The 20,594-nt window shown below is 36.3% G+C and overlaps 1 protein-coding gene and 1 pseudogene across 8 annotated transcripts in view; one reads left to right on the forward strand and one right to left on the reverse strand.

The window, feature by feature from the left end:
• LRBA (LPS responsive beige-like anchor protein) overlaps window positions 1–20,594 on the forward strand; it is a 786,930-nt gene that overhangs the window by 58,167 nt on the left and 708,169 nt on the right. The gene's annotated exons all lie outside the window — the stretch shown is intronic.
• Window positions 18,054–20,260, reverse strand: LOC122475664 (annotated as a pseudogene).

Here is a 20,594-nt window from a genome sequence, read left to right on the forward strand (position 1 = left end):
ACTTTGCATAGATCTTATTGTTAATTTTGTCCACAAAACATGAATAATACCTCTAACCAATGAGTGCATCTTATATATGATGAAGTGCATAGTTGCTGCTTGATTATTGTTTGTTGGTAGATTAATTTGGAGTGATCCATTTTTGTATTCTGTTTTTCTAACCTTTTCTTCTTTGCTGATGCTTAAAAGCCTATCTGGTAAATTTTTAATTTAGAGTTATTGAGGATTGATCGAAGCTGTCAAATTTCTATGTTGGCAGGATAAATGTAGTTAGTACTGTCATTTTGGATGATGAACATTTAATTTCAGTTTTACAGGATTGTATGTGATAACATGTAAGCAAAAGTTCATAACGTTAATATTTTAAACAATACCTCTTAAACATTTTTTTAAATGTTTGTTTATTTTTGAGAGAGAGACACACACACAGAGTGCGAGCAGGGGAGGGGCAGAGAGAGCGGTAGATACAGAATTCCAAGCAGACTCCAGGCTCTGGGCTGTCAGCACAGAACCCAACAGGGGGCTTGGACTCCCTGTGAGATCATGACCTGGGCTGAAGTCGGACGCGTAACCAACCGAGCCACCCACGCGCCCCTAAACAATAATCCTTTTTATAGTAACTTAAAAATGATAAATACAAGGGCTTTAGTTGATTTCAGTATCTGCTCTTGTATTTAAACATCTTAATTAACGATGTGTGTAACCATATCTAATTCAGTAATGCAAGAGTTTTCCCTCCTCTCCTTTTTATTTTATTTTTTAAGGTTTTATTTATTTGTTTAAACATTTTTTTAAGTTTACTTATTTATTTTGAGAGAGAGAGTGTGTGTGTGTGAGCAGGGGAGGGGCAGAGAGAGAGAGGGAGAGAGAGAATCCCAAGCAGTCTCAGCACTAATGGTGCAGAGCCCACTGCAGAGCTCAAACTCAGAAACTGTGTGATCATGACCTGAGCTGAAACCAAGAGTCAGACACTTAACTGAGCCACCCCAGCACCCCAGATTTTATTTTTAAGTGATCTCTGCACCCAGTGTGGGGCTTGAACTCATAACCCTGAGTTCAAGAGTCCCTTGCTTTACTGACTGAGCCAGCCAGTCACCCGCATCTCCTCCCCGCCCTTTCAATAGTTGAAATACACATTTTTAAAATTTATTTAAAAATTTTTTTTAGAGAGTGAGGGAGAAGGTCAGAGGGGGAGAGAGAGAGCAAGAGAGAATATCTTTTTTTTTTTTTTTTAAACATTTATTTATTTTTGAGACAGAGGGACAGAGCATGAATGGGGGAGGGTCAGAGAGAGAGGGAGACACAGAATCTGGAACAGGCTCCAGGCTCTGAGCAGTCAGCACAGAGCCTGACGCGGGGCTCGAACTCACGGATCGCAAGGTCATGACCTGAGCTGAAGTCAGCCGCTTAACCGACTGAGCCACCCAGGTGCCCCAAGAGAGAATATCTTAAGCAGGTTCCACGCTCAGTGCAGAGCCCAACACAGGGCTGGATCCCACAACCCTGTGATCGTAACCTGAGCTGAAATTGACTGCTCAACTGACTGAGCCACCCAGGTGCCCCTCTCCCTTTTAATTTCTAAATACTTCAATGTGTACCTTCAAAAGTTAAAGACTAGTTTTTTAATGTTTTTTTTTAATAAATTTTTTTGAGAGAGATTGAGACAGCACAATTGGGGGAAGGGCAGAGAGAGAGGGGAGACAGAATCCCAAGCCAGCTCTGTGCTGTCACTGCAGAGCCTGATGTGGAGCTTGATCTGTGAACAGTGAGATCATGATCTGAGTCAAAACCAAGAGTCAGATGCTCAACCTATTGAGCCACTCAGGTGCCCTGATGATGTTTTAAATCAGTAATTTTCTGGGGGCGCCTGGGTGAGTCAGTTGGTTGAACATCTGACTTTCGGTTTTGGCTTAGCTCATAATCTCACAGTTCGTGAGTTTGAGCCCCACGTTGGGTTTAGTGCTGCTGGTGCAGAGCCTGGTTGGGATTCTCTTTCTGCCCCTCTCTCTCTACCCCTCCCCTGCTTGCTCTTTCTTTCTCTTTCTCAAAATAAATAAATAAACTTAAAAAATAAGTCTCTCTTTGTCTCAAAATAAAAAATAAAAATGCAAAAAATTGTTTTCTGCATTCATTAGCTAGAATTTTCTATAATGAAGAACTATATAAAATCAACAATTTGGTTATTACCTCCAGGAAAAGAGGATAAATGTTTGATCCCTGTCTCAGGGCTGTCTCAGCCTGTCTCAGGGCTCCATCCCACGACCCTGGGATCATGACCTGAGCTCAAATCAAGAGTTGGACGCTCAACTGACTGAGCCACCCAAGCACCCCTAAATGCTTAGTTCTTTACACTTGTTTTCCACTTTTCAGAATGATGAATTGTTTTCTTTAAGGAGAATTGAGTAATAGCTTACTTGGCAAAAGATTGACACAAATTTTCATTCAGACATCTTTTTATCTTATGTTTCATCATATAGTTATGAGAATAGAATTATTAGAGGTTTTTACATTATAAAAATTATTAATTTTATATATTTTGCTTCTTTTGAAGTATTAATATAGAACAAAAAGATTAGACTTGATAACAAGACGAATTATACTTTTTTTAAAATTACAGTTTTTGTCCTCCTAAGTTTGCCAGTCTTAACACTATAAGAAGATACTTGATCAAACTATTAATTTACTGAAAGTGAGGCCATGTAATCTGAACCAAAAGAGAACGTGACACTGAAGTGCTACAGTGAGGGAGTATTGCTATTGGATGAAATTTCAGGTAGGAAATAACTGCATTGTTTGGTATCAGGTAGTCAAATTAGTATATTTCAGCTGATTGCTTTTAGAAAATGAACGCTAGCAAAAATTGTTTTATTCTTAAAGTACTTGTTTTTCTTTGAATGGGAAACATTTTCATTTATAAAAATGAAATGTGAGAGGAAATGTATATTTTTAGCGTTTCTTCTGGCTTTTTTTTTTTTTTGAATAGAAAATTTGTTACCAAGTATAAGAAAACGTTAATTTATATTACTTTCAGAGTTGCCAAATCTATCTAAACATCTGGTTCACTATGTTAAATGCTGATGTATCGTTTTATTTTTTCCCCAGTTCCAGAGTTTGCTTCTGTATAACTTTTCTGTAGTGTTTATATTTGTCATGGAGAGCCATTTTTTTTAGCTGTTACCCTATTATTTGCTGAAGCTATTTGAATACTGACTTAAATATTATTTTTGTTTGTTTAAAGCATTTGCTAAGTTTCTAGGATATATGTACAAAACCTGAAATTTTAAAAGAAAGTTTTATAATCAAGTCTTTAGTAGCCTACCTTTTTAAAGCTATTGCACAGCCTGGTTTTAAACATACTACTTTATTTTTATTTATTTTTTTCACCAGCCAGAGATCATGTTTATTAACACTTGAGGATATTTCTTTCCAGGTTTTGAATATCAGGATCGTACTCTCAGTATTTGGATTTAGTTTTTGTTTTTTTCAGGTAGTGATAAGTTTTTTTTTAACTTGTTTTATTTTTTATTTTTTAAATAAACATACTACTTTATTTTTTTTTTTTTAATTTTTTTTTTTCAACGTTTATTTATTTTTTTTGGGACAGAGAGAGACAGAGCATGAACGGGGGAGGGGCAGAGAGAGAGGGAGACACAGAATCGGAAACAGGCTCCAGGCTCTGAGCCATCAGCCCAGAGCCTGACGCGGGGCTCGAACTCACGGACCGCGAGATCGTGACCTGGCTGAAGTCAGACCCCCAACCGACTGCACCACCCAGGCGCCCCTAAACATACTACTTTAAATGCATCAGAAATGTTCTGATTTGTGTCATTTTTTTCCCTTAATTTTTAAAAAATCTTTATTTTTGAGAGAGAGATAGAGTTCAAGTAGGGGAGGGCCAGAGGGAGAGGGAGACACAGAATCTGAAGCAGGCTCCAGGCTCTGAGCTGTCAGCACAGAGCCCTACGTGGGGCTTGAACCCATGAACTGAGAGTTCATGACCTGAGCTGACGTCAGATACTTAACTGACTGAGCCACCCAGGCGCCCCCTGATTTGTTTCATTTTTATAGTATTGATGTTGTATAAGGTACTTGTAAGAGAATCTGTAAATATTTTCTAATTAGTTTCTCAGTAATTATAATGGTATAAAGATACATTGTGCCAGCATGATATAAATCTGTTGTTCATCTTCGTCTAATTACATTTATATATTCTTCCCAATCTGTTTGTGGGCTAGCATTTAATATGTTCATTTGTTTTTTGTAGGGTGTAAATTCTTTCCACTTACCTCCTTGGGCCAATCTAGTAACCCTTGTAAAATGGTAGAGGATATAAGAGCTCCTAATTTTTCAATTGCTATGGCTGTTTGCTAAATAAATTTCAGTTCATATTATGATTAGGAAGAGAATGGAATTTTGTCACATAGTTACTATAAACTGAAAGCATTCTACTAGTTATTTGGCTTGCTTTAATTTTTTTTTTTTTTTTTTTTTTTTTTTTTTAAGTAGGCTCCACACCCAATGTGGGGCTTGAACTCATGACCCGGAGATTGAGAGTTGTATGCTGTACTAACTGAGCCAGCCAGGTGCTCCTGACTTTCTTTAAATATAGATTTTAGTAATACATGACGAACCAGGTATATTTCTAGATTGTCACCTTTGTGCCAAATACTCCCTTTGGAATTATTAGACTTTATGAAATTTGTGTTGTATTGAGTTGGGGCAAGTGAACATAGCCTGGATGAGGTAGAAAGACCAATTGTTCCGAGATAACATCATAAAGAGGCTCAGATCCCTGCAGAACTCTGATTGGCCTGACTTAAATCACAACCCTACCACTGAAAGAGTATATCTGACAGTATATGATATTATGATTGTCTAACCTGTTTCTTATGCCATTCTATGAAATTGGCAGGACTGTATCCCTACCAGGACTCTCAAGTCAGTTGAGAGTTTCCCCCATAGAACCAGAGTAAGGGGATTATGAAAGCATGCTTGCCAGAGAAAGGTAAAATACATCAACTTTAAGGGTTGTACCAAGTTGAAATAAGTGAGCATATTTCGAAAATGTGCTAAATACCATAGAGCTTTATAACAGTTTTATTTTGTTTTGAAAGACAGTATCTTGCATGGAATTAGACAAACTTCAGTTTAAGTCTGTCACTTCTTAGGTACTTGGGCAAGCTGCGTAAACTTTCTGATCTAGTTCCTGCGTCTGGAAAATTTAGGGAATGATAGTATCAACCTCATAGGATTGTTAGAATCTTTGGGAATGATGTATGACATGTAGTTCCTTCTATAGTTTTCCTTCTTAAGAGCTTACAGTCTGATGGAAACCAGAGTTGTGCAAATATCCATCGACTGATGAATGGATAAAGAAGATGTGACATGTATCTATATACAATGGAATACTACTTGACACTGAAAAAGATTGAAATCTTGCCATTTGCAACCATGTGGATGGAACTAGTATTTTGCTAAGTGACATAAGTCAGAGAAAAACAGATATCATATGATTTCACTTATATGTGGAATTTGAGAAACTCAACAGATGAACATAGGGGAAGGGAAGGAAAAATAAGATAAAAACAGAGAGGGAGGCAAACCTTAAGAGACTCTTAAATACAGAGAACAAACGAAGGGTTGCTCGAGGGGAGTGGGTGGGGGGATGGGTTAAATAGGTGATGGGCATTAAGGAGGGTACTTCTCTGGATGGGCACTGGGTGTCATATGTGAGATGAAGCCCTGGGTTTAACGTCTAGCCAAGACTACACTGTATGTTAACTAACTGAATTAAAAAAAAATAGTGTACATACTGGTTTATATAAAAAAAAAGATAACTAGCAATAAAGCAATTAAGTGTGAACTGTGCATGCTTTGCAATGTGACAAAGCTATAACAGTTCAGAGTAGGGAAACAGTACGTTGTTTTTGGTTTTATCTGGAAATGTCTGTTTGTAGAGGTGAGAATTGAGCTAAACTTTGAATTTTAGGAAGGGAGAGTAAAGATAAGGAAGTGAATTTTAAAGCTCCTTGTTATAAGTAGTCTGGACTGGCTTGACTGGTAAGACTCTATGGGAAGAAAATGGGAGGTGTGGCTTTTTGAGATTTTGCGGGGTAAGCTGAGTGATTGGAAATGTTATTTTGTATAGGGGTTATTACATGGCTAAAATGTCTTGAGAAGGTTGATACGAGTTTTGTAATAAATTGGAGTTATTTTTTGGTGAGAAAAATTTTTCATGTACATAATATATTACTGGTTTTAACTCCTTTTCATCCAAACTAAATTAGTCTTTTCTTAAAAATCAATATGTAGTTGATATTTTAATGTAATAGTAGATCTTAAATAACTAATAGGAGCTAGACGAAGGCTTATGTTTCTATGTTGTTTAGATTTCAAGGCCATGAGCTTGTCTGTGGCCTCAGCCTGGGATTTCTGATGGCAAGATATAGAGTCATTTAAATATTAATTCTCACTAGAGCCATCTCATTTTAACCCCATTCTTTGTACCTTCTGTTTGTTTATGCTGATAGAAAACACACAGTAATAGATGTTTTGGTAAATACAGGTTCATTGCCTTTAGTATGCTTTTGGTTGGGAAAACTTGTTAACTGTGTTAAATATTTCACCTTCTAGCACTGTTTACCTTCCTGGTTTTGTGATATGTTAAATTATCTGGAAGAATCCTGATACACCATTTAACCAATTTGAACATTAAGACAAATATCAATGTAACAGCAAGGAGGAAAGGCTTAGCATGTATGAAAATGAGCTTCAAAAATACCATTTGAATATTTTTGCTTTTGGGGCATTTATTTTCTAAGTGCAGTGGATTGATTAAATTATCCTTCTCTACCCATCGTCCACCACAGTCTCCACTTTGCTTTTCTCTTTCTTTAGGGGTAAAACACTTTACATAATACTGAGACTAAAAAGAAAATGAAGATGGATCATGTATGAAAGATTATCTTTATTGATACCAACATGTTAGTTGGTCATAGTATCTGAGCCAGTATTAGGTTATCTTTGGGATGGTATTTTTTCCAGGATTTTCCGGGCTATCAAATATAATGACCATTTTTTGGGTCTTTGTTTAATATTTTATATGGATGATAGATTAATAGTTCAAAAATGAATATGATATCTCTCTCCCACCTCTTTTTTCCTGCCAAATAATCTCCCCCTAAATGAATTTAGTCACTGCTAAAGAAAACCTGAAAAGTAACTATTATTGGCACCTCACACATCTTTCCAAATTTTGTTTGGGTCTTTATGAACAAATATAACATACTTGCATGTTTTTCCTCTTTAAAAAAAAAAACTTTATATATTTATTTTAAAGAGTGTGGGTGGAGGAGAGGGGCAGAGGGAGGGAGGGAGGGAGAGAGAGAGAGAGAGAACGAGAGAATCTCAAGTGGGCTCCTTGCTTAGTGAAGAGCCTGACATGGGGCGTGATTCCACAACCCTGGGGATCAAGAGTTGGATGCTCAACCGACTGAGCCACCCAGGTGCCTTTCCTTTTTTTAAACGTATATATATTTTTCTTTTTTTAAAATTAAAAAAAATGTTTTACTTATTTTTGAGAGAGAGAGAGAGAGAGAGAGAGAGAATGAATGGGGCAGGGGCAGAGGGAGAGGGAGACACAGAATCTGAGGCAGGCTCCAGGGTCAGAGCTGTCAGCACAGAGCCTGACATGGGGCTTGAACTAGTGAACCACGAGATCATGACCTGAGCCGAAGTTGGACGCTTAACAGACTGAGCTACCCAGGCGCCCTCTTAAACATATATTTTCAAGGAAAAGCTTCTTGACATTGGTCTCAGCCATGACATTTTGGATCTAACACCAAAAGCACAGGCAAAACAAGAAAAAATAAACAAGTGGGACTGGTACATCAATGAGTAGAATGGACATTTTAACAATTTTAATTCTTCCAAGCAGTTAACTTGGAATACCTTTCCATTCATTTGCGTCTTCGATTTCTTTTGTAAGTGTTTTATTTATGTTTTTCATTGTATAGATCTTTTACTATCTTGGTTAAATTTGTTCTTAAAGTATTTTATACTTTTTCTTGCTATTACAAATGAAAATTGTTTATTTTATGTCTTTATCAGCTAGCTTGTTGTCACTGTGTAGAAATGCAACTTTTTTTTTGAACGTTGATTTCGTATCTTGCAACTTTAACAAATCCATTTATTAGTTTTAACAGTTTTTGGTGGAGTGTATAGAATTTTGTAAAGGATCATATCATCTGAAAACAGATTAGTTTTTCCTTTCCACTTTGGATGCCTTCTATTTCTATTTCTGTATTTGCCTAATTGTTCTGGCTAGTCCTTCCAATACTATTTTTTTTTTTAAAGTGGCCAGAGCTGACACTCTAGTCTTACTCCTGATCTTAGAGGAAAAGCTTTTAGCTTTTCACTATCAGTCAGAATAGATCATTGAATGAAGCTTTGAAAACCAGGGGAGCTCTGGAACCAGGTGCTGGAACTGAGGAGTTGATGCCACCAGAATATTCTTTCTCATTCATGGTGCAGATGAATTTCTCTGTATACATGGCAGGAAAGATGTCTACTGAAAGCTGCCAATTTAAGTAACTTTCCAGTAACTTTGACCCCAAAGTACAAAAGCCCTTCCTTTCTACCTCCCAATTAAAAAGAAAAATCTTAGTAATGATTTTGATTGGCTTGAATTAGGTCACGTTTTTACTCCTGGATTTATCATTGTGACCAGGAGAATGGCAAACTTGTATGTGTCCTCTCTATGGCCTAGGTGTGAGGTACTGTGACCTCATTGCCAGGAGAATGCAATGAAGTGGATGGGGGAATGAAAGGAAAAGTGAGTGCAATACAGGTACAAACAAGTTGTATCTCTTATAGTAGATGTTTGTTTAGGTTTCCAGTTTATTCCTTTATTGTTAATACAGTTCCTGTTTTCGCATCTGATGAATCTTTCTACATAAGAATATTGGTGTGAAATTATTATAAAGATCTAAAAATTCATGTTTTTTGGAAAAAAAAGTAATATAGATACTTCTTTTACATATTGTAAATTTTGCTGTTCCTCAAAATAGGACTCAGGTTATAAAGGACTTCAAGTTATAAAGTATGAAATTTAACAATGTGTTTTCTTTAAAATTTTTGTTATTGAAGTACAGTTGATATACAGTGTTTTGTTAGTTTCAGATACATAGCATAGTGATTTGGCAATTTTATACATTATGCAATACTCACCAGAAAAGTATAGTTGCCATCTGTCACCATGCAGTGTTGTTATAATAGTATTGATTATATTCCCTATGCTGTGCTTTTCATCCCTGCCATTTATTTTATAACTGCAAGTTGTTTGTACTTCTTAATCCCCTTCACCTATTTTCCCAAACTGCCTCCCCCTATAACCACCAGTTTGTTCTCTCTATGAGTCTCTTTCTGTTGTTTGTTTGTTTATTTTTCAGATTCCATATGTAAGTGAAATCATAGTATTAGTCTTTTAAAATAACTTGGAAGCATTGAGAGAATGATAACGTGGGCTTGTTAAAGTAATAAAGGATCTTAAAGTATATGTAATGTTATGAACAGTTTTGCATATAATCAGACTCAAATACTGAAGTAATTGATTTGATTATTGTATGCTTGACATTTTGCTGTCTCTTTCATATTCTATGATGTTTTGATTCCGAGTAATATAAGTTCAGTGGACTTCTGACTGGTTGTCACATAGTGACAAATTTCTGATTTTTAAAATACATCATTGCCATAAATCACTAGTTTGCTAGATTGAACTAGAAAGCTATTAAAGAACATGGCAGTATTTACTGTAGATAAATGCAAATTTAAAAAGGTTCTGTGTGTGAAGGTTTAAATGATTTATTAGCTTTCACTGCACACATGAATCCAGAGTTATGTAATGGATTTAGAAAATTTCATTTCCTGTTTGAAGGCTCAAATTTGCATATTATTTTATAATGCAAATATTTGAATTGAGTCAATAGGGTAAATAAACTCTGTGTGATATTAATATATGCCTAATCGTTTTTTTGGTATATGGCAAGCCTTTTTTAGGTGTAGGGACAAGTGATTAAACATACCCACTTTTTTTTGTTTTTGTTTTTGTTTTTTGTTTCGGCTGGGGTGGGGAAGCATGGAAAGTTAATGAAACTGGGACTGTGTGTCTTATGTGACTTCAGAATTTGTGCTCACCAGAGTTTTTTTGCTCTTTAATTTGGCTTTCATTTCCTACTAATGAGCACTTTATCCAGGTTAATATATTTTTCTTTTCAATGGGAAATTATCAGTGGAATAATTAATCCTATGACAATTCTAAGTCACACCTCACATTAGTTCCTTTTTATCATTATTTTAATGTTTATTTTTTGAGAGCACGAGAGAGCATGTGCACGTGGAGAGGGGCAGAGAGAGGAAGGAAGAGGAGTCCCGAGTGGGTTTCATGCCAGCAGCAGAGTCTGATGTGGTGCTGGAACTCATGAACCGTGAGATCATGACCTGAGCCGAAATCAAGAGTTGGACGCTTAACTGACTGAGCCACCCCGGTGCCCCAGTTACTTATTTTTTTAAATTATACTTTTTATTTTGAGATCATTGTAGATTCACATGTGGTTATAAGAAATAATAGAGAGAGATCCCTTGTATCCTTTACTCTCTTTATCCCAGTGGGAAAATCTTAAAACTACAATATTGACATCAGTGCAATAAATGTATAGAAGTTTCCATCAGAAAAGGATCTGTCCTTTGCCCCTTTACAGTCACATCTAATTCCTTTCTGCTCCACTCTTCTTTAACCCTTGGCAACCACTAATCTGTTCTGGAGTTATATAATTTTGTGAGTTTAAGAATTTTGTATAAATGGAATCATATACCATATGACCTTTTGGGTTTTTTTAGTACAATTCTTTGGAGATTCATCTAGATATTTGTGTGTGTCAATGTGTTTTTTTTTCCTTTTTATTGTTGAGTAGTAATCCAAGGTGTGAATGTACCAGTTAGTTTAACCGTTTACCTGTTGAAGGGCATCTGAATTTTTCTCATTTTTTGGCTGAGACAAATTAAGCTGCTGTTAATATATTTGTGTACAGGTTTTTGTCTGAACAAAAGTTTTCAGTTCTTGGGGAAAAATACCAGATATATATTTGTTAGTATGTATAGCAGTTACATGAAAAAACTATTTCAATAAATTGCTACTCTGTTTTCCACCTAACTCTCATCTTACATTCCCACCAACAACAGATAGGTGATTCAGTTTCTCTGCATCCTTGTTGGTATTTGGTTTTGTTATTATATTTTATTTTAGATATTCTGATAGATGTGTATCTGTTGTGTATTGTGTATCTAATGATATCTTGCTGTGGTTTTCTTTTACATTTCTGTAAGAGTTTATGATGTTGAACATACTTTCATGTGCTTATTTATCTTCGTGTAGTCTTAGGTAAAACACCTATTCTTGTCTTTTGACACTTGAATTTTTTATTCTAATCTTCTGATTAGATGATGATGATGATGATGATTTTGCTGTTGAATATGGAGAGTTCTTTATTTATTTTAGGTGTTTTCTTTTGTCAGATGTGTGCTTTGCAAATATTTTCTTCTAGTTTGCAGCTTGTCTTTTCACCTTCTTAACAGGATCTTTTGGAGATCAAAGTTTTATTTGATAAAGTTCAGTTTATCAGTTTTTCCTTTTATGAACCTTGGTTTTGATGTCATCTAAGAACTCTTTGCCTAGTTTTAAATCCTGAAGATTTTTTCCTGTGTGTTTCTTTGAAAGTTTTATTTTTTACCTTGAAATCTGCAATTTACTTTGAGTCGGTTTTTGTATAAGGTTTTTGTATAATGCTGTCTACTTAGGTGAAGTTTCATTTGTTCATTTATGGATATCTAATTGTTTTAGCACTGTTTATTGAAATTCTTCCATTGAATTGCTTTTGTATCTTTGTCAGAAGTCAGTTGAGCATATTTATGTGGTCTACTTCTGGGTTCTCTATCCCATTCTGTTGGTTTATATATCTGTTCATATGGCACTACCTATAGTGTTGACTGCTGTAGCAATAGGTCTTGAAATTGGGTAAACTAATTTCTTCCACTTTATTTTTCTTTCTCAAGATTGTTTTTGCTCTCTTAGTTCTTTTGCTTTTCAATAGCAATTTTATTTGTAATTTTTTTCAATTTTATTTATTTATTTATAAATGTTTATTTTGAGAGAAAGAATGAGTGAGCAAGGGAAGGGCAGAGACAGAGGGAGGGAGGGAGGGAGGGAGGGAGAGAGAGAGAGAGAAAGAGAAAGAGAGAAAGAGAGAATATCCCAATTAAGCTTCACTTTTCAGTGGAGAGCCAGATGGGGGCTCCATCTCATGAACTGTGAGATCATGACCTGAGCTGAAATCAACAGTTGGGTGCTTAACTGACTGAGTCACCCATGTGTCCCCCCACCCCCCGCTTTTTTTTTGAAATTCTAGAGAGCATGAGAGTGGGAGAGGGGCAGAGGGAGAGAGGGAAAGAATCTTAAGCTGATTCCATGCTGAGCATGGAGCCCAATGCGGGGCTCGATTCCATGACCCTGGGATCGTGATCTCAGCCAAAATCAAGAGTCAGACACTCAACTGACTGAGTCACCCAGGCACACCTCAGTATCAGTTTAGAACATTCATTCCAAATCTGCAGAAATCTTGCTGAGATTTTGATAGGAATTTTGTTCAATCTGTATATCATTTTGGGGAGAGTTGGTATCTATACTGTGAACACAGTATATGTCTATATTTATGTAGATATTCTTTTATTTTTTTAAATCATCATTTTTTGTTTTCAGCATGTAAGTCCTGTCTGTGTTTTGGTAGATTTACATCCATCTACATCTAAATATTTCAAAGATTTTGAGCAACTGTAAATAATACTGTATTTTTAATTTCATTGTCCACGTATTAACTGTTAGTATACAGAAATGAACACAATTTTTTATAGGCTGTAACCATGTTGAACTTACTTATTAGTTCTAGGATGTTTTTTGGTACATACCTTTGATTTCAACATAGATAATCATGTTATCTGCAAATAGAGGCAGTTTGTTTCTTCCTTTCTCATATGCATGCCTTTCATTTTCTTTTTGCCAATTATTGCCTTGGCCCTAACTTCCAGCACTGTGTTGAGTAAGAGTGGTGAGAGTGTACATCCTTGCCTTGTTCCTGATCTTTGGGAAAAGCATTCAATCTTCTTTTTTTTTTTTTTTAATTGTTTTTTTTCAACGTTTATTTATTTTTTTGGGACAGAGAGAGACAGAGCATGAACGGGGGAGGGGCAGAGAGAGAGGGAGACACAGAATCGGAAACAGGCTCCAGGCTCCGAGCCATCAGCCCAGAGCCTGATGCGGGGCTTGAACTCACCGACCGCGAGATCGTGACCTGGCTGAAGTCAGACGCTTAACCGACTGCGCCACCCAGGCGCCCCATAGCATTCAATCTTCTACTGTAAATTATAATGTTAGTTGGGGATTTTATGTAGATGCCCTTTATCAAGTTGAAAAGATTCCCTTTATTCATATTTTTCTGAGAGTTTTTATCATCAGTTGGTGTTGAATTTTATCAGATGCTTTTATTTTGTATCAATAGATATGATCATGTGATTTTTCTCCTTTAACCTATTAATATGGTGGGTTATTTGATTTTTCGATACTGAAATAATGTATCTCTGGAATCAAATCCATTTGGTATATAATTCTTCTTATATATTGTTGAATTCTACTTGCTATTAAGAAATTTTTTAAGTTCATTTATTTATTTTGAGAGAGAGCGAGTGAGCGAGTGTGGGAGGGGCAGAGAGAGAGAGAGAGAGAGAATCCCAAGCAAGCTGTGCACTGTCAGTGCAGAGCCCGATATGGGGCTTGAACTCATGAACTGTGAGATCATGACCTGAGCTGAAACCAAGAGTTGGATGCTTAACCGACTGAGCCACCTGGGTGCCCCTGCTTTTATTTTAAATTAAAAAATGTTTTCTACTTGCTATTATTTTAAGAATTATTTTGTTTATATTCATGAGGGATATTGGTATACAGTGCCTTTTTTTGTACTGTCTTTGGTATCAGAGTAATAGTAGTTCATAAAATGAGTATAAACTTAGTGTTAATTTTAAACATTTGGTAGAATTCTTTTTTTTTTCTTTAGTGTTTTATTTATTTATTTTTGAGACACAGAGAGACAGAGCATGAGCAGGGGAGGGGCAGAGAGAGAGGGAGACACAGAATCTGAAGCAGGCTCCAGGCTCTGGGCTGTCAGCACAAGAGCCTGATGTGAGGCTTGAACCCATGAACCTGAACCGTGAGATAATGACCTGAGCTGAAGTTGGATGCTTAACCAACTGAGCCACCCAGGCACCCCTTAAATTATCTATTTCACATTCAGTAACTGTGGTAGCTTGTGTTTTTTGAGGAATTGGCTGATTTCATCTACATTATCAAATTATTTGGTTAGAGTTGTTTGTAGTATTATTCTTTGTCATCTGCAGGGTCTATACTGATATTTCCTGTTTCATTCCTGATACTGGTACTTTGTGTCTTTTTTTCTGTTATTTTTTAGTCCTGCTAAAGTTTTCTAAATTTTATTGATTTTTTTTTCAAAAACCTATCTTTTAATTTCATTGATTTTTCTCTATTATTTTTTGCTTTCAGTTTCATTATCTTTTTAATTTATCATTTCCTTCCTTCAGCTTGCTTTGCATTTATTTAAAAAATTTTTAAGTTTATTTATTTATTTTGAAGAAGGATGCAGAGAGAGAGAGGGAGAGAGAGAATCCTAAGCGGGCTCCATGCTGTCAGTGCAATCACTGATGTGGGTCTCAAACCCACAAACCATGAGACCGTGACCTGAGCTGAAATCAAGAGTTGGATGTTCAAGTGACTGAGCTACCCAGGCATCCCTTGCTTTGGATTTATTTTGATCTTCTGTTAGGTTCTTAAAATGAAGATGTAGATTATTTGAAACTTCTCCATTTTTCTAATATATACGTTTAGTGCTAAGAGTTTCCCTCTAAGTACTGCATTAGCTATGGCTCACAGATTTTTGATATGTTGTATTTATAGTCATTCATTCATTCATTCATTCATCCATTTATTTATTTATTTATTTTAGGTAGGCTCCATGCCCTGTGTGAGACTTTAACTCATGACCCTGAGATCAAGAATCACATGCTCTACTGACTGAGCCAGCCAGGCACCCCTGTTGTATTTTATTTTGATTCAGTTCTTGGTATTTGTTTTTAGTTCCCTGGAGACTCTTTTTTGACCTGTCAATTATTTAGAAGTGCATATTTTAGTTTCCAAATGTTTGGAGGTTTTTTTCTGATAACTTTATCTTTGTGTTATTTCTTTCTTTACCTTTCTATTCTAGTTTGATTCTCCTTTAGTCAAAGAACCCACTGTATATGATTTTAGTTCCTTTACATTTGTTGAATTTTGTATTAATGTCCCAGGATACAGTCTATTTTCATATATATCCCATGGGCACTTGAAAACAGTCTGTCTTTCTTTTTCTTTCTCTTTCTTTCTTTCTTTCTTTCTTTCTTTCTTTCTTTCTTTCTTTCTTTCTTTCTTTCTTTCTTTCTTTTTTGCATCCAAGTTAGCATGTAGTGTAACAATGATTTCAGGAGTAGATTCCTTAATGTCCCTTACCCATTTAGCCCATCCCCCGCCCACAACCTCTCCAGTAACCCTCTGTTTGTTCTCTGTATTTAAGTCTCTTTGGGAATGCAAGCTGGTGCAGCCACTCTGGAAAACAGTATGGAGGTTCCTCAAAAAATTAAAAATAGAACTACCCTATGACCCAGCAATTGTACTACTAGGTATTTATCCAAGGGATACAGGTGTGCTGTTTCGAAGGGGCACATGCACCCCATTGTTTATAGCAGCACTATCAACAATGGCCAAAGTATGGAAACAGCCCAAATGTCCATCGACAGATGAATGGATAAAGAAGATGCGGTATATATATATACAATGGAGTATTACTCGGCAATCAAAAAGGATGAAATCTTGCCATTTGCAACCACGTGGATGGAACTAGAGGGTATTATGCTAAGCGAAATTAGTCAGAGAAAGACAAATATCATATGGCTTCACTCATATGAGGAATTTAAGATACTAAACAGATGAACACAAGGGAAGGGAAGCAAAAAGAATATAAAAACAGGGAGGGGGACAAAACATAAGAGACTGTTAAATATAGAGAACAAACAGAGGGTTGCTGGATGGGTTGTGGGAGGGGGGATGGGCTAAATGAGTAAGAGGCATTAAGGAATCTACTTCTGAAATCATTGTTGCACTATGTACTAACTAATTTGGATGTAAATTAAAAAATTAAAAGTAGAAAAAAGTCTCTTATGAAAAACAATATGTATTCTGTTGGGTTGAGTCTTATGTGTCAGTTCTTATTGGTTGATAGGAGTTCTAATTCTTGCAGATTATCTAAGAAGACAGTGAGGTAGGGACATTTACTTTTATAACATAATGATAGTACTTTCCTCAAAGTGAAGGAGAGGCCCATGGGAAAGATAATGAGTTTGTGTGGAAGACACTGATGTGTACACACATACACAACCACATACGTATACACACAGACACATGCTGATTTATATACACACATTCACACATACATACTTATAGTAAATATTGGAGTTTTGGGTAGTTTACCCAGAGAGTATAGAATATAGATCTGGGTGGGATTTTGCTCTTGGAGGAAAATCATCAAACATCCAGAGGAGAAGATAAGATTTCTGTCCACCTGGGGATAAAAGAAGGGATGCCAAAAGGGGGAATAATAATGCATAAAAAGTGGTGAGAGTACAATATAGATATACTTTACACATTGTATAATTTTGCTTTTGGTCTAGATAAATTGCTGTGGGCAAGTCTTTTCTTAGTTATCAATCAAGTAGATATCTAGCCTGATCATAAAGCTTAAGAAACCAGAACAGAAATAGTATATCATAATGTTTTATAATATGGTACAAAACCATATGATTCTGGAATGTAGATTCAAACTTGGTTATGTAGTGTGTTCAATAGTATCTTAATTGGAAAAAAATGTTTCTTATTAATCTTGACATGGTAAAAGTAGTAAACTTACAAATAATTGAAGGCCAGGAAAGAAGAGGTGTGGAAGTTTGTGTGAGTGCATATTACATTTGATGGCTCTTATAAATGACTTGGGTTATTGTATTAAGGATTATTATGGTTTTGTTTTTAACCATTTTGAACCAATTGAGTGCAATAGGCAAAGAGCCCCCCCCCCCTCCCCCTTACTCCCAAATTAGGCAAGATGGTGCTATGGGGTCATAGAGATAGAATGCTGCTGGTGAAAGTCTCCATTATTAGGGTTTATTATGTCTCGTGTGAGTCAAGTAAATAATTGGCTACATTTAATTTACTACAGTTATTATTTGATAGCATGTACTTTCCCAAAAAGTGTTCTACAAAATACAAATTCTAAGTTTATGTAGGGCAAGAATTCTCTGTTCATATGGGTCAAGTGAAGTTAAATGTACATGAGAACCTCATCAAGCCTTTTTACATAAAGTTTGAAGTTATCAGAGGGGGTATGCTATGTAGTTTTTTTCCCTCAAATTGATTTGATTTGGGTGGAATTATGCAAAGAACCATTCTTTCACAGTGACTATTGGATATGTTGCATAGTTGACTGGAGTAGTCTTTGATAAGTTCTCTTAATATGATTAATAAATGGAGGTGTGATAGGATACACAAAATGTTGCTCTTAGTTACTTGCTCCTAGTTTAAAAAAAGGTAATTGAGTTTAATGAAATAAGTTTTTTTCTTCTTTTAGTGCTTAAAGAAAGATTTATAGTAAAGAACAGAGAAAATAGGATATATAAATACCCTCAACTTAGAACAAATTTGCTTTGGGTTAGAAAAATGTCTTTATACATAGAGTCACATACATAATTTTATATAAACACATAGATGTTATTGTATATACATGTATAAACTTACATGTATGATTCTTGTTTTTCCTTATCTTTTTAAACTTTGTTCTGTGTTCTGTCTCTTTCTCTCCATGGCCAGTTTCTCCTGTGCTCTCCTACAAAGTGAGCAATGTTGACAGCCATGTGTATAGACTTCTGTATTTTATGGACATTTAATCCAGTGGATCAAGTATACTGATAGTTGTGTGTGTGTAATGAAGGAGTTCTCAGCTAGTTTAGTGATGGTAGTGAAGAGGAAGAGGGACAAATTTAAGAAATTTTAAGAGATAGAGTCAGCAGCATTTAATAAATTCGACATTGTACATAGGAAGAGCAGAGTTGAAGATGCCATGTGGGAGGATTACCAACTGGGGTAGCAATCATAGCAGGGTTAGGGAGAAGATCATCAGTTATGTTTTAGCCATGTTTATTGTGAAGCAGTGTGTGTAGATGTCTACAAGCAATAGGACATGAGTGAAAGAAATTGGGGAAGAAGCTAAGTTGAGTTGTAGTAGTCGTATCTGGAAGTCTCTTTGATGTGATTTGTTTCTGTCTCACTGGTCTACTTTGTTCTCCTGTACCCTGCTTGTCAGCACCCTCAACCCCTTCTCTCTGCACCGGAGGGTTGGAAGACTTGTTGACGATCAGAGGGTCTCCACATGTAGAAACATCGCCTGCGGGATGGCCAGCGCAGTGGGGCCAGACCTTTGAGAGCACTCTCTGAGTCCTTTCCGCACTCACAGTAGTTTGGTAATTCTGTGGGTAATTGTGGGGAGGACTTCCGCGAAGGAAAGCGTCCATAATTGTTAGGGTCTGCTGCGTATTTACTGCATTGCACTGGAGCTCCCTAGGGCCTGTGACCTTTGCTGCTACCACACCCTTTTCTCCTTCAACAACATCAACTCCACAGCCTCTCCATCTCCTACTGCGAAGTACTGAGCAGGTACTTCCAGGGGTTATTTTTTTATGGCAGTCTCGTGTACAAATACATTTTCTTTGGTGTCATTCCTGTGGATGACACCATATCTGTTTCTTACAGTGAACTATTTTACTGTTCCCAAAACAGATTATCTTGCTGTCCCTTTTCGCAGGCACCGATGATGTGAGGTCGCCTGAGCCCTTGCTCCCTGCGCGGTTGCTCGTGCTTGGAGTCCTCAGAGCAGAGGGTGGGGCGGCGGGGGCTGCTGCTACTTCTAGGCCTAGTGGTTGCGTGGATTTGCCTGCTTGCGCAGCTGTGCCTTTTCCCAGCATGTTATGGTTAACTAGGCCGGTGGCGGTGGTGGGGCTGCTCAGGGCTCTCAGGGGTGTGCTCCCGCTGTGGATCAAACTTGATACTATTTTTGAAGTGAGATTTTTAATAGCAGATGGAAGGATGTGTGAGTTCTTTTATCCTCATCTAAGAGGATGTGCCTTAATGGAGATACTTTTAGTTTATTTAATTGTCACATCAACTTTAAGAGATGGGTACCATTATTATCCTAATTTTACAGATGAGGAAGTGAGCCATAGAGAGGTGAACTATCCTGCCCTTGCCCTTATACTTGGTATCTGGTAGAACCAGGAGTCAAATGTGGTCTGGCTCCAAAGGATATGCTCTTAACCACTGATCTAAGAGTAGCTTTTTGAAAACACTCAAGCTATAATTGTTTATGGTTAAGGATGTTGGACAGAATGCAGTTTGGGAGTGACTCATGAAAGTACTATCATTAAAATTAAGATCTCACACCAAAAGGTAGATATTTTACTCATCTTTCATTGTGGATACTTGATACTGTATACCTGATCTATTTTATATCCTTATTGTATATCCTTATACAATATTTTATATCCTTCTTTCCCTCAGTTTTGATAGGATACATCAGTTGCACACTTTGATTTTTGTAGATACAAATTAAGAAGCATTATTTTTTCCTGTTTTGTTTTCCACATATTCAGTGCATATTGAAAAGATTAAATTATCTTTTCTCTCCCTTATATTCAAAGAAAATATGTATATACTTCTTTTGAGACATGGAAATATGTCATAAATATATGACTTTGAAAGTTAAATCCTTTTGTAACTCCATCTTACAAGATAGCCACCACTAATAGTCTGCTGTATATTCTTCAGGCTTTTTGTATAGAAATAACTGCCATACATAATGCATAAATATGATATGTGTATGTGAGAGGTGTATAAAATAGACTTTTGGCTGATTGGGAAATTCATATGAGGATGAAACCAAATACCACCATTTTAGAAGGCATTTTGGAGATAAATGAATACTTGTAAAACTATGGAAATTTTTAATTCTTACTGAAGTTTTCTTATTGAACATTTTAGTAAAGTTTTGTACATCTCGTATTCTAATTCAGAGAATACTTTCTTGGCAATGCAGAGTAGTACATTGCTTTTGTGGTCACGGAATGGCACATTTGTAAGCCCAAATAGTCTCTCTTTACGCTGATGTAAACTGTGGGGTAAGATATTATTTTGACTATCAGTAAAGGGCTGTTGTAAAGCAAAGGCTGATGATTATGTCGCCATCAACATACTGAACTTTCTTCTTTACTATTACCTGGCTAAGGTAAAGCCTTACTGTGTTTTGTTCAGTGTTAGGAATGATCTTAAAGGCGTGTGTGTGAAT

The sequence above is a fragment of the Prionailurus bengalensis genome, chromosome B1, assembly GCF_016509475.1.
Source record: "Prionailurus bengalensis isolate Pbe53 chromosome B1, Fcat_Pben_1.1_paternal_pri, whole genome shotgun sequence".
NCBI classification, from domain to species: domain Eukaryota; kingdom Metazoa; phylum Chordata; class Mammalia; order Carnivora; family Felidae; genus Prionailurus; species Prionailurus bengalensis.